At 37.9% G+C, this 14,224-nt stretch overlaps 1 pseudogene; it reads left to right on the top strand.

Moving 5' to 3' along the window:
- Positions 1-14,224, top strand: part of LOC139128124 (uncharacterized) — a 50,664-nt pseudogene that overhangs the window by 8,640 nt on the left and 27,800 nt on the right.

Genomic DNA, 14,224 nt, shown 5'->3' with positions numbered 1-14,224 from the left:
ACTTCACCTGCAATTCTTCTCAATATGAATTTTATGCTACAAGATAATTACTAATAAAATAATACCCAACCATGATCATAAAAATTTAATATGCTTTCTATCCCTCCTAGATGAATTTATTCATTATTTTTTTATTTGCAACTTTCCAAGCATTTAAGATTAACGACGTGCGAAATTACGATATTTATTTGGCCATTCTTGGGTAATGTTTGGTTTGCATTTGAAAATCAGTAATTTCTGTTTTTGAAACCAATTTTCCATTAAGATAAGTGGATGTGAAACCTTCTGGCGAAAAAAAAAATACGCCAACGTCATCTACAAAATTGCGCTCTATTTGTACGTGTCGCACCTTAAAATCACCGAGTTTCACGTGCCCGCGCCTTGCGCAGTGTCCGCTGATTGGCAGATGGATAACCTATTTGCATATTATGTAAATTGAGTCACAGTTAGCGAATGTGATGGTAACCGTTAATATACTAGTAGCAGTCAGCTCGCGAAATGGCATTTAACATGTGCACTGTTTATCCATAGACAGCAGAGGGGTCTATGGTTTACCCTAGTTCACAGAAATACTGTTGTTAGTATAACCTTGACTTCGAAGAGAATTGATACTTTGTGAAGAATCCTAAACATGGCCAGTCTGGTTATCTTTTGAAAATGGACTGACTTCCAGACAACGAAATGGTAACACATCTCATCCATAACCTCAGCCGTGATTCGCCAATGTGTGGTCATGTGATATGCATCATTTTGGCGATGATATATGCAAAGAAAAAGTCAATTTAAAAGTTGGAACCCTTCTCTCACCGGGGCAAATTTCTTATAACTGTTACTCTTATAAGATTGACAGCGCCATCCGTCAAGGCTACGTACAGATATTGTTCTCAAAGTTTGCGGTATCGTCTGCAAACAAGACAACTGATATATGATAGAAGATAATTTTCTGTGTTTGCAGTAAATTGCTTAGGTACGTTAAAAAAACAAATATAGCATGTCTATGTTTGGATTTCAGTGTATGACCCAATCAACATCCTGTAGCAACATCCATTTTGAAGATATTTGTTACACATGGAACGAAATCCAGAAATGAAAGTCTCGTTTGCACCGTCCTGAGAAAATATGATATGATACAGGGAAGAAGGGGAAAGTTTGAAACTTTCCTCAAGGAATCGTTGAACCATTTTCTTCAAGAATCAGTACAAATCTTGGGTCATCGTGCAAATTTCTGTTGTAAAACATATTACTGAATATTCATGCAACTGCATTTGAGATTCAAAATGGACGCCATCCGTGTTAGCCCTACGGGAAAAAAATTTTTTTGATCTTCACTATAATAAGACTTTTAAAAGCATCATACATTCCATAAGAGTTCAAAATGAGCTAGCAAAGGGGTAGACTTGAAAGATATTATAATATTTGAGTGGCAATGTCTGCCCTGGGAGAGCATTCCAAATAATAGAAGCATTAGGGAACAGGAAACGAAATCATTATTTTATTCAACTTTTTCTCTTCTTCAAAAGGGATATTAAATTCACTAGACAGTGGTAATTATTATTTCTTGCCTCCGCGTCGCCATGGTTGCGGAGAGAAATATTTGGAATGGGCATGCATTGGGTAGACTATCAAAAATAAAAATATTGACAGAAACTTTTCTTGATGGAAAATGGCCCATAGCATGAGAGAAAAAGATAGTCTTGTATGTGATTTCTTCACATTGCTTAGATACACGTATTGAATATTGCCGCTGCTGTTTATTAAATCATGACTTCTATCAGTTTGACGAACACGGATCGATTAACTCCATTCTATTACCAATACTGGTAATGCATAACTAAAAGTATGCAATATTTAACTCAGATAGGGGTTAATGGAAATAAATAAGTTCTCTCCCCATTTCTACATAATGCAAGATTGGAGGCCGATCAATTTCATCCGCCGCTAATAAACCGTTATGAGTCGATTTGCATATTCGAACAGTATGAATCAATATACTTTGCATACATGAATGTATTTTTTTAGGAAATCGATTGTGACAAGCCCGTTTGGATGGACACTTTGATTTCAGACTTAAAAGGCAATCTGACTATTTGCCAAACAGTGTGTCATTGAGATGACAGTTTATAGCCCGGTGGTAGATAAATAAAAATAACAAAGACATTTCTGTCAGTATTCCTTGAAAGACCGTCCACACGAGTTGCCTTGTTCTCGGTCACAGACGTGATAGTAACATGTTTAATACTCGCTGGATTTCACGATCATTCATTCTGAGAAAATTATTATTGTAGCTAATCCTGAACGTATGCTGCCTTTGCAAGATCTATCGATGTAAAACATGTATGTTTTGGTCAGGTGACTTTCAAGTTAAAGACACACTTTTCATCTCAGCAAACATTGGATATTTTAGCAAAAACCGTGCCGAGCGACGGTATCCTTAGTTTGTTGACCACCTCACGACATATGTACACGAGTGATGCCGAGTGCATATATGGAGTGAACTGGTCAAACCGAGTGGTATACCCGTTGCTGAGATGGTTTATTGTTTGTGTATCATAACAAGTACATTGGATTTCTGGAGTGAAATGTCAAAATAGGAATTTGTCTCTTGCTCAAAGATAGTGCATGTTCCAACCGTACTATATCGCGAATATAGCACGGTTATTTTCACGTCTCGACCAATCAGATCGCTCTATTTGCGCCATCATTATACCGGTATGATATAATACGGTATTCGACTTTTTAGGAATATAAATATGCAGCCTTACTTATAAAACCAAAACTATCAAAGGCAGAACTATATCGTGAAGTTCTGTTATTTAACCCTTTCACCACTATGGTTTAGCCTACACCCATTGTAATAAATGGCGAGTGTGGACCTGTTTACTGGGAATTGGGGTGAACAAGTTAATGGATCGGTAAATATTTGCAACAAACTCAAATATGTTTTACTTTATCAAGATTTGAAAGCGATAAAGTGATAAAAGTTACTAAGATAGCTTTAAAATTTCGAAATACATAAAAAGACATTGGTGAATTCAACATCGTTCGAGATAGGCGTCATAACACATGTCAAGGGTCACCGTCCCGGCGCAGAGCACGCTGGGTAGCCAGGCTCTCAGAGCTGCCAGACGTACGCATAGCCAACGATACCAGCAACGGAGGAGATTATCTTTAAAATATTATTTGCAAAACTATATCTGCTACGAGCAGAGAACAGTCACTTTCAACTGAAAATGGAATTTTTAATCTTACTGCGAGCTTATGGGATCAGTCCTTTTCAAGTTGTGATTTTGTTTGAGGGTCACCAGTATCATCAATTTCTTTCGCTAGAAATATAAAATTACAATTTCTCAAAAAGCACACAGAAAAATGAAATATAATAAATCTGTAGAACTGCGAAATTAATCTTCTTTCATTTAGCAAGTATTCAACGAGGGGACCACAATGTAGTTCTTCTGAACTGGTCGAGTTCTGGCCCCTAATATTTATACTATATAGATTACATAAGGTGAAAATCTGTAGATATGGACAGAAACAGTAGCAATAATTGAAGATTATATTTCAAATCAAGTACAGATCAAAACTGTATAACGAGAAACAAAATGATATGAGACACAGTTCAGAAACCAACAAGATAACGTGACCAAAACACCCACTTTTGGGGAAAAAGTAGTGTCAATAAGTAAGGAGACAATCTTAACTGACCAATGAAATACTTTCTTTCACTTAGATTCTTTTATAGAACTAGAAGTTTATTCCATAGCATGGTTGAAGCATATTTCAGATTGCGTTGACTCAAAGTAAGATTAATCGCCTTTCTGCAAGACTCCATAGGCAAACCATAGAAATAAATTGCACTTGGGAGAAAGAAGATTAACTTCAGGAATATAGAAGTGTCGCCAGTTTTAAAACGTGAATTGATTACAATCTGGTGAATTTTACTCAAGGAATTTCTTGTGCAGTATTTCTTTTTGGGTGTATAACAAAAGAAGCCCGTTTCATGTTGTTTGATTCAAAAACTCCATAAAATTTAGATTGACCTAATTTCTAATGAGTCTTACGTTCGAGATTATGCGCAGTAGGTAACTTGGAGACAGGATTAACACCATACACCCCATTCTTTCATTTCACTGATGCAATTCTGCCTCTGGCAATCAGGACAAAATTTTCATTTTTTATCTCTCGCTTAATCAGTGGTTTAATTAAATTTTCTCCACCGGGATATCAATCACGTTGTTATACTCCCTTCTTATTCACAATGTAAACATTTAATGTCATGTGAATTGAGGTATTAACGTAGTAATTATTACTCTGAACCGCCACAACTACCGCCGAGGGACCAATAATCACAACAAACTCAAGCAATGTAATGATTTTTCCCCTAGGGTGCAATGGGGTACGTTTAATGGAAATCAATCTTTTCACCTGAAACACTTTGCTTTTCGACGTGTTTTATGCACACTTTGATAAATGTATCACCACGGAATTTACGGTCAAAATGCGCCCCTCATCTCAGAAGTCTCTTGTTCACCAACCCACGCACGCACAAACTCTGTCTGTGCCCCTGTCTCGTTGTCTCTGGCTATCTGTCTGTCTGCCTGTCTGTCTGTCTTTTTAAGGATGGCCCGTATTTTAAATGAAGACTCCCATGTATATCAAATTTTAAACGCGTCGTCAAATCACCAGAAGACCCCATTGATATGCTTGCCTATGTATGGAATGCTGCCATTGGGCCAGTTCTGACGTACGGTATTAACTGTGTACATGTTTCCAAATCTTCTCTGAGTGAGGTTGAAAAGACTCAAGCTAAGTTGCTCAAAGCTGGTTTTGGTATTCACAAATTTTGTAGAAGCACTCAGTTCCTAAAAGCGCTCAATGTCATGACTATTGAAAAATCATTAGAGATAAGTTCTCTTGAACTACTGAAATCAATCTTCGCTGACAATTCACGTGCTCGTTGTTTTTATTTGCATCTTTTGAACTGAATTTTCGTGGTAATCTGAACGGTCACACGGATTTACTCTCACGTGTTAATAAGATTTGTGCAAAACATAATGTTTCTTTCTTTCGTTACATCTTCGATAAACATTATTCAAATTCTGTATTAAAAAGTATGAAGACTTTTCCTACACCGGATGGATTAACGGACAGTATACATCATCTTTTATTGACAAGAGGTGTACATAATAGGCACATTCTTAACATGTTGCTGATGCCGTTTTAGCTCTGCTCTGCGTTGTTTTGTTGTATTGTATCTTGTTATTTTTGGTATATTCTGTATTTTTTCTCTTCTTTTGAAGGCTAAATAAATAAATAATAATAATAATATTTTACTGAACCTATAGTCAGCTAATCGCTTCGTTATACTGAATTTGCACTCATCCGGGAGTTTTAGCAGTTTGTGATCATTTACGGTTTCTCGTATTATCACGTAAAGTAGCGAACTATTAGATGAAAACCCAGAGGGTGGGCAATTTACATAACAATGCACAAATGTGACCCTCTCTATGAATCCTTTTTTGGAGAACGCTGCAAGAGAAGGTAACTAATAAATACCAGTGTTCTTCGATGAAATGTGCGTACTTTCGACACGATCATCACTCTGACCATGGAGGTACCTGCTACCTCCATGCTCTGACCGTACAGTCATCTCGTGACTAATGCACGAGCAATGCACTTTCACGGGTAGATTCATCTGAGAATTTCAGCATGTGTTGCCGATTGGGAATCGCGGCGGCTCTCGTTGCCGATAATAGCAGGCAGTGACTGCAGGCGCTTTTGTAGTAACAATCTGGCGCACTTGTGAGTTTGTTAGGAGTAAAGTTGCCAATTGATCGATATCGTTTAGGATGAAGGAAACTGCGTAATGGGAACTTAAATTTCAGTGGAACACCAGCGGCTGTTAGAATGATCGCAATATTTGGCTCATCAATCTTCTACAAGTTGTCTGTTGGTTCCAGCTGTTCCTAAAATTCAAATTGAAAATAAATTCTTTCAGAACATGTCCATATAACTTGTTTGCACACTTTACAATCATAAGACAAAGAAACATCAGATACGGCATTACGACATACATAATCAACACATTTTTCGTAATTGGCCAAGTGGCGTTCTTGTATGCTGCATCCGGGTATATCGGTCCTCTTATTGTATTATTCATTGTGAGTTGGATGAATCAAAAAGGGTCATTGCGATTAAGGATATAACAGAAGATTCGCCAAAGTAAAATTTGTTAATAGTTATATACATTAGTGTGCAAAAAATGCATCTGTAAATAAAAGTAGGTTATGATGATTATAATTTTCTGTTTCAGCGAAAACTATGATTGCCAGCGCCATTATAACAAAATAGCCATAACGTATATTTTACTGTACCACGATAAACACCTCGACACGGAAAGTCTACAATCAGTTTTGCTAAAACTTTTCTGAAGGAATAAACCATTTTGCTTCAATATGAAGAATAAAGAAGTTTGGGTTAGAAAAACACATCACCCAAAATTTACAGATATTAAGATTCAAATCTGAGGAATCAACTAGTCATTTTTGTTTTGTTTGTTTTGATTTTGATTTTCACAAAAAGAGGCTACGAGAACGTTTATTCCATGCGCGGAAAATGAAATCACTCGAACAGCAGACCTACAAAAAAGAAACATGAGTAATTTCAGAATCAGGATGCCTTCGTGCATTCGACCTCAAGTAAAGCAAAATTAAACCGCTTCTCTCAGAGGTACAACAATATTCCATGGATATAATGTAAATTCTCTCTTACCTTTTGCCGTGCGCAAAAGTTTTGTCGATATATAAAAAGAATCCGCGTTGTGGTTTGCACGATTTGTTTTTGAAATCAACAATACAACAATTGCGTCAGTTGCAACGCATTTGTATATGATATTAAAATTATAAAGTTGCGCCGATTAAATTTATAGTTCTTCCATCCACTACACTTTCAACCGAACTAGCGTTGTATAAATTGATTCTGCAATATTCTTTCGGTTTGTCGGACAGATCTGGCGATATCAAATATGAATGTAAGCTTACGAATTAAAGAGAACCTATAAGGTATTTCTAAGCAATCATTTAATCGGATCAGAGCAAAGATTTTAGATTGAGGCGAACTCACTATGCTTTGACGTCCTGGAATATGGAATTTTTCAACAAATTCATTCTCGGTTCCCCTTTGAATATTGCTCAATAATCGAAATTTAATTGCTTCGGTTGGCACCAGTTCCAGGGATTGAAAATTTGTGTCGGCGTCACCTAGGTAGTGAGCCTTGCAGTCTGTCATAAGTATATACCAAAGGAATTACACGTTCATTTTATTTTTTTCCATTCAACATCCATGCTTTCCATTGCCAGACCGTTTCGCCTTCAAAGGAACCTCAACAACTGATAGGATCACGTGTTTTGCAGCTTAATGACACGTGGGTGTTCAGTGGGTTTACACTACCCTTACTTCTATATCCAATCACAGCACGAGGCTGTATCACGTGAGCTGAAACTACTATTACACTGAAAAGCAAGCAAGAAACTAAATAAGCGATACCCTTACGTCTTAATATTAGCTATCTCTTTTCCATTTCCCTACGACGTTCGGACCATAAATTCGTATTTAATATAATCCCGCTTTTTAATCTATCTAAAGGGTTTTTGATTTCCTTCTGCTACCGATGTTGCGATTTAACTTAAAGGAAATTCATATTATCACAAACACTAGTAAGGCAGGCAAGACTAGCAGATTACGCAGGGTGAATGATAAATTAAAGGCGTATTTTTAGTTGTCAGTTTGTTTCACAGTCGTTCATTTTTGTCGGTGCTCAGCTTTATTAATCGTTTAGTCCTTTTCCGTAAAATACAGCTATTTTTGCTACTTCCAAAATCATGTAAATTACCCAGTTTTCGATCAGTTTATGCGAATTAATTATTATCCGGCACATAATTTGTTTGTAAACAATAACAATCCATCAGCATTATCTATCATTAAATAAATTTTGCTTTGGCGAGGCCAGTACCTTGCGATTGAACATACTTTAGCAAGAAGCAAAAGAAGGGGTACTTATATCCTGAACAAAATCATGAATTTGTAACATGATACGAAGAGTGCCAGCAGCATGTGTTGTCTAATTTGTAAATGAAGCCGTTGCGAAAATGTCGCCCTTTTCACTACAGTCGATTAACAAGAAATATTCACACTTATGTACATAGGTGCATGCATGTGTCGGTTGATTTTTCAGTACATCCAAGTTTATATTTCCGTCCTGCCTCCTTTTCAATCATCACCTATTGAGCTGAAGTCCTGGATCTAGAAAGGGCAAGCTTTTTTATTCTTCTTTCCGGTAACTCTGATAAGGGATAAACACACACAATCTTGCAGCGGGAGTGGCGCATGGTCAAGCTGAAATCAGTCTGCAGAGTAAAGGTTGCCAATTTCAATTTCGGAACCGTGCTGAGTTTTGGAAATTATTCGCACAAAGGTCCGCTAATAACACAAAATGTAAATTAAGAGAGAAACTTCATGGAGCCTTACGAAATCTAAATAATTTGCCAAATATTATAACGCGAAAAGTCGCGTACGTGTTTCATGTACCCCCCCCCCCCGATAGTAATGGTCTTTTCCTTATCACTTCAGTTCCCGTAATTACCGAAGACTTAAGCGAATTTGAAATTCGCTCAAAGCGGTCTGATACAAACTCAGATCAGTATAATCGCCCGAATTATCTTGGCGTTTATAGGGAATATCCGTTCCGCCGATTAAACAAGGCAGGTCAGTGACGAGGCGCCGTGCCGTAGGGTTGGTTCATTAACTCTCCATTCATCGTTGCGGTGTTTCGGTATCGCCTCCGAAGCCGAATCCATACGCACAATAAGCGTGGTTAAATACAATTTGTGATCAGCTACCACAGCCTCGGGATTCGTCCGTGTCACTGTCGTCAGCGAATCACACAATGAATGATTGATTCCATATTTCTGCTGCCTTGACTCACAAGACGTCCTGTTCTGCATTTCAGTTGTTCTTCGATAAAGTTTTAAAAATCCATTCTGTTTGACTGACATGCCCAAATCAACTGGTAGGCAGGTCAACTGTAACCTACATCTATTCATGAAATTTCAAATTCTGATAATTAGACTGAGTTAGAATGTTAGACTTAGCGAACCTGAAACATGATAATTTTACTCTCGCCTTCAGTTATACCACATGTATCTATTCCAACAATTAAATTGATATTTCTTTCTATCAAGTCACAACCTTCGTCACAGTGAAATTAATTGCGACTGAACCCGAGGGAATGGATCTGATGATTAAATGGTCTGCTCATGATCACCGCTCTTTTATGATACACCCTTAATTACCACAGCTATCTGACATGTATGTTCGCATGCTTCAATTGACAAAACTTCGTGTCAGTAATTAAATTGTATTTGAAAGCCCACGCGCGTAGAACTATACTGTTGATATGAGAAAGAGACAGACAGACAGACAGGCAGATAGATAGATAAATAGATAGATAGATAGGGATAGATGGATGGATAGATAGATAGATAGATAGATAGATAGGTAGGCAGGCAGGCAGGCAGGTAGGTAGGTAGGTAGGTAGGTAGATAGACAGAGACAGACAGAAAGTTCGACAGACAAATCGACAGAAAGACAGACAGACAGAAAGACAGACAGCTATACACCTAAAAGCTGAAAATCAAATCCATATCATTTATGACAAGTCGATACTTTTATGACTGTGTGAGTTGCGGACTCCAGTATGAAATAAATCGTGTTCATTCAAATGAATTCAGTACATTAATTATTTTTGATATATTATTAGAAGTGTGGTGTCCTAATGGTTGTCGACAGCAACGGAAATGCTACAAATGCCAAAAGAGTGAGAAAGAATGAAAATTCAGACCGAAGATGCCCTTATTATTATGTTGGAAGAGTATACAGTTAGACGTTGGGTTCGGTGTAGCAGCGTTTTACATCAGCGAATCATTTACAGACGTATACGGGTTTGTCGTGCGTCACATTATAAAATGTCGTTTTTAAGGGTGCCCAAGAGGGGACTGCACGTTTACCAATGTACATGTAGTTCGTTTCCGTTAAGTGCGTTACCTTCCTCCCTCAATGGATGTTTTGATCACAGAGTTGAAGAGTGCTTTCATCACATTCTTCTGTTGTTTTTCTTGTTTCCATGAAGACGTTCAGGAGCAGCTCTCTCCGATTTCAATAAAAACATTCCAAGTGCGGTTTATGTGCATAGTATATATTGTCCTCTTTCAGTACGGGTAAAGTCGTGCGCGTCATGTTGAAGAACTTTTCTCAGAAAATGTTGTGTGTCAGTGAAACAAGTTCATTGTTGACGATATCGACACTGTAACGAGGATTTTGAAGAGAACTTTGCAACTGATGGATAAAAGGAAAAATTATGTTTGAAGCCCAAAGGAATATTTTGAAGCTGCTTAAAAAATGTAGGATATTGAGCACACATGCCATCTTTGCTGTGCGCAGATCTGCCGCGAAACATGTTGCCTTGCATCAAGCACGGTGTAGAACTATTTCGCCTACATAATCGGCGTGCCTGAAGTCGTTTTGCTGCTTGGCTTCATACACGCGTGAGTCGTCAATTAGGGTGACTTGTCCAGTCACAGTCACGCTTAATGGACGATGGCCTTGGTAATCTCATATATCACGTTCATTCTTCAAGAGCTCGACAGACAAGCGCTGCTAAATCAAAGGCAGACCCAGTGACTGACAAGTTGTGATGGTCCTTGTTTTGCAAATTCTCACGACATATAAACTGCGGTGATTTTAGAATAAGGGTTCTACTTTTAGTATGTTGTAGTAATTTTTAAAAATGTTAGTAAGTGTATCACGACTGATTCTTCGATCGTCTTACGAGCAGGATAGCAGAGATCGATAGTATACGATCAACCAGAGTAGTGACTTGTGGATGACAAAAAAAGCATCTTTATATATTTTTTTCGACGAAGATGCTTACGCAGGGACCTGCTGATAATACAAAGCTGCTCCACCAAACCTGATATCTAACTGTATACTCTCCACAAGCTAATCATAAGAGCATATCCGATCCACAATAAGGCCAAAGTAAGTAAATTCTTTGTTTTGCGTCCACTCTAAATGGGAAAAGGTACGCGTCTAAGCGGCTGAAAACACACAAGAAAATTAACACAATGTAATTTGATTGCAGCAAATACAAAATTGTAACAAAATTTAGTTCAGAAAAGCTAAGCGGGTATGTCCTAAAATTTCCTATTCAAATACACTGTGTGTGTTTTTAATGAAAACCTTAAAAACCTAGGCGGGTAGGGACGCAAAACAAGAATTTAATTACTCTGGCCTAATAATGAAGGCAACAATTCTCACATCTTAACCTTTCAGGGGGTTTTAACCTTTAGCGGGCGAGTTGTCAAATAGGCTGACTTGTCCAGTCAAAGTCACGCTTAACCCTTTCCCTGCCAAGTCCATATTTCACCACCAGGTCAAGATGGTTAAAATTAATGCAACACAACATATTCCATATGGTGTATTTTAACATAATACTGTACATTTGAAAGCTGTTGAAAACATAAATACTGTAAACTGTAAACTTCATCAAGTTAGTCTTGCGGAGAACTCTTGTAAATCGACCAACCACCAGGGCAAACAAGAGACATTATGACAAATGTTTACCAACAAACTTCCTACTTGTCTATACGAGCGCTGACATCAGCCTGTGAATGTGGACGTACCGACTATGCAGCAGATTTGTGAAAAGTAGCTGACACTAAGCTGCTAATTTACAATCAACTTGATGTTGTGTGTTACTGTGTCCGATTAGCTTAAAACTGTCCGAATATTCACAAAGTCGGCGCACTTAAAATTCGTAAAATAGGTTTACGGAAAATATACGGAACTTTGTACCAGTTTCAACGAAAGTCTCCATACGGGCAAATTTCCAACGTAATTAAGTGTATCGCTTTTTCTGATAAGAAATACAATTGAGATGTGTTGCACACAGCATGTTTCATCGATTTTAGGACTGTGCTCGATGGATTAAAACTTCTTTTAATCATAAGAAAAAATAGAACATATATTTTATTACGTACTACAGCAAAGACTATAGTATGTACATCAGAAAGTGGAGACCCTCACATCGTCCAAAATTGAACCTGATAAATTGTATTCAAAGTCTGGAGAATGTTCATTATTATATGTACGTGTACCGATACATTGCGCCCACACAACGCACAATTAACAACAACATTTCCAGGAAAGCCAACTAACCAAACAGGATGAAAGATGGATGAACTGTTTGTTCAAAATATTAAAATCCGGTTTTTCCTGACAGCGATAACGACCTGAATGCAACAGGTTGTGCCGACGTCCGTATGATGAGAGGTCACTGGAGGGCAATTCATTTATATCTGTTTGCAAGCATGTAAATTGTGTAACATTTGCTCGTAGCTTAATTCGGTCATAAAAACCCCAAGGCGTGCCATATTTTATTTGTTGTAATATTTGATACAAGGCTTACTGTCAAATCCGGAAATTTTCCGTTCGAACCAAACGGTTCTGCGCATGACAACAACAATGGTTAATGGCTTACATATGGAAAGGAAAGGGACCCACTTGATAAACGTGAACATGGAATTATCATTTGCCGATATCGCTCAATTGAGGTGACATTCACCGTTATCAGCCGTGATATTTCCTAGCAACGTTCGAAATGTGCGTGTAAAGTCCATCGGTTCCTGCATGCATAGACTGCAGAAATAGACTATGGTTTACGGGTATACCACACTGCACACGTCAAGGTGCACAAACCAGATGGCTGTCGGTCTTGCCGGCGCTAATTTTACAGGGGTAGCAAGGATATTTTTGGTGGCTAGAAGTAGTGATGGCATTTTAAGTATCTCGCACGCCAGTTTCTTGAATGTCGTTAAAACTTTTCGTTCAATCAAGCAAAAATTTGAAAGCACTATGGGTGCAGCATTCCAGCGACCACACAAGAAGCCTGAGCGCCGCCGTGACTGTATGGCTTGAGGTGCGTGCATATATCTCGTAAACTGGTCGAAATTTCGGGGCATATTGTTTAAAAACATCATTCTGCCAGGTTCATATTTCACTATCAGGTCAAGTTTGGTAAACCTGGTGAAACACTACATGTCCTGGTACATTTTAACGAAAATTTGAACATGTGAAGGCCATTTAAACAGAGATACTGCAAACATGATTCGACTGACTGAATCTGCTATAACAGACCGAGCCAAGTGGGTGACTATCCATATGGTTTGTGCTCAATACCGCCTTTTCAAGACTTGGCAGATGAGGGGGTAGTGATATATTGTCCGACGGGAAAAGGATTAAATAGACTCTCAAACGCGGCACGTGTTTACCGTAATGTTGCAACGGAATATTCATGGTGCACTTAAAATTATTGCTGAACAAAAAGGTGTTTTATCGATTTGGACTCTGCGTGAACCAAAAACTGAATCATTTAGAAAAAATTGCGCTTTTAGAAAATGTAGGAAAATCGTTTAGGGCAGGTATTTAAAACAGAACAGTGCGTGCTATCTGAAACTCATTAATGGTAATGATGATGTGTAAAATTTTTGATCGGAATATCCAAGCGTAATTTTGTTGACATAATAGTTCGGTAAGATAGCATTTTTATCGCAAAACCGATTACGAAAATATCCCACAAAGACCCTCTCTCGCCTAATTTTACATAATTTTCCTGTTGTTTGTAAAATTCTGACTCATGATGGGCACACCTTAAGTTAGCTGTTGCCTCACATCAGCGGTTTCCTTAGCAACATGCGTGTCATTAATGCACTGTCAGACACCCGACCTCGTCTCCCGTCACAAAGAACACTTATCTTAATATGATACAGGATGGGTTACGTTATATTGCGGTGATGGTAACCCCTGGCTGGATATCTCATAAACGTAATGGTCGCAATAAACTATTTGACAGTGCAATAAAGATTTTTTTTGATATTTTTTCGAGCATAAATAAACTGCAAATTTACTAAAATTCGCATGGTACTTCTGGAATTGCAGAAACTTGTTTGTGATAAATATTTTAAAGCTAATGAAATGTGGGTTGTCAGAAAAAACATCATCGGAGGCCTTAATTATAGAGATTACAATTAGGCACGGGTTAATTTCCTGAACAATGGACATATTCAAATTTAATTTTGTTAATTTCATGATATTGCAGACGGCATCACATCCC

The sequence above is a fragment of the Ptychodera flava genome, unplaced genomic scaffold (assembly GCF_041260155.1).
Source record: "Ptychodera flava strain L36383 unplaced genomic scaffold, AS_Pfla_20210202 Scaffold_44__1_contigs__length_1314385_pilon, whole genome shotgun sequence".
In the NCBI taxonomy this organism is placed as follows: domain Eukaryota; kingdom Metazoa; phylum Hemichordata; class Enteropneusta; family Ptychoderidae; genus Ptychodera; species Ptychodera flava.
This window is presented reverse-complemented; position numbering and strand designations above follow the sequence as displayed.